At 48.0% G+C, this 1,358-nt stretch overlaps 1 long non-coding RNA gene across 1 annotated transcript in view; it reads left to right on the forward strand.

Annotated features, from left to right (window-relative positions):
* LOC111952876 (uncharacterized) overlaps nucleotides 1-401 on the forward strand; it is a 6,831-nt gene extending 6,430 nt beyond the window's left edge. Inside the window, exons 2-3 of the long non-coding RNA XR_002875780.2 lie at nucleotides 132-178; nucleotides 288-401. This is a non-coding gene — a long non-coding RNA (uncharacterized lncRNA). The remainder of the gene's footprint in view (nucleotides 1-131; nucleotides 179-287) is intronic.
* The last annotated feature ends 957 nt before the right edge of the window (nucleotides 402-1,358 follow it).

Consider the following 1,358-nt stretch of genomic DNA (forward strand, 5'->3'; position numbering starts at 1 on the left):
AAGTGTGTGTTGTGTTGTGGTGTGTGTGTGTGTGTGTGGTGTGTGTGTGTGTGTGTGTGTGGTGTGTGGTGTGTGGTGTGTGGTGGTGTGGTGTGTGTGTGTGTGTTCACTAACCTGTTGTGTGTTTACAGTGTGTGTATGGGGGGAGTGTGGAACTGCACGGACAACAACTGTACAGGTGAGCTGACCATGTCATACAGTATATTATCACAGCTCATTAGTGGGACGATACAATGTCACACCCTCTCTCTCTCTCTCTCTCTCTCTCTCCCTCCCTCTCTCTGCAGCGGAGTGTTCAGTAGTAGGTGACGTGTTTGTGACATCGTTCGATGGAGGATGTTCCTGCAGCCAGGGGAGTGTCAGTACGTCTTGGCCAAGAGCCGCAGCGGCAGCAGATTCACTGTTACACTTGCAGTATACCACCTGCACAAAGGTAACACACACACACACACTGCAGTATACACCTGCACAAAGGTAAACCTCTTATCCTCCCTCCTCCATCCATCTCTTATCCTCTCTCTCAGCACCCAATCATCCCTCCATCACAACCTTTCTCCTCTCAGCACCGTAGGGAACCATTATAGTTATTATTACTGAGGAAGAGGCCGTAGTCCTGTAACATGACCTAGACAGGAGAGGAGAGTGGGAAACGAAGAGGAGAAGAGAGGAGAGAGGGAAAAGAGTACAAAGGGGACAGGAGAGCAGAGAGGAGAAGAGAGGTAGGAAAGGAGACGAGCTGAAAGCAGAGGAGAGGAGAAGAGAGAAAAGTAGAGCAGAGCGTAGCAGAGGGTAGCAGAGGAGAGAAGTTATTTTAATATACAGTCATTATACAGTTATTCTATTATATTGGATTATTTTCAGGCATGTAGAGGAAGGATCCCTAACCGTGTGTGTGCATGTTTCGTGTGTGTGTCTGTGTGTAGGTGTGCAGACAGAGGAGCCAGCAGTGTTTGCTAACAGCTGGTCAGTAGATCTGCCCCATGAGAGAGGCTGTCCTCTGGTGGACATAGACTTCACTGGACCCTGTCACTCTGAGTCTGATATGGACGTAAGAGTTGTCTGTCTGTGTGTGTCTGTCTGTTTGGAACGTATTACTTGAACCTAGGTTCTCAGTGTGCCATAAGACTGTAGAATGATTTTCTGTGTTTATTTTATTATGTTGATGTTTGTGTATGTGTGTGTAGGATGCCATAGAGAAGTGCAGTGCTCTCCTGTTCTTCCCCTTCCTGTCCTGTCATGATAACATTGATCCAAACCCCTACGTGGCCAGCTGTGTCGCCGACCTCTGTGTGTAAGTCACACCCCAGTATATATGTGTGTGTGTGTGTGTGTGTGTGCGTGTGTGTGTGTGTGTGTGT

Source organism: Salvelinus sp. IW2-2015, linkage group LG26, assembly GCF_002910315.2.
Source record: "Salvelinus sp. IW2-2015 linkage group LG26, ASM291031v2, whole genome shotgun sequence".
NCBI lineage: Eukaryota > Metazoa > Chordata > Actinopteri > Salmoniformes > Salmonidae > Salvelinus > Salvelinus sp. IW2-2015.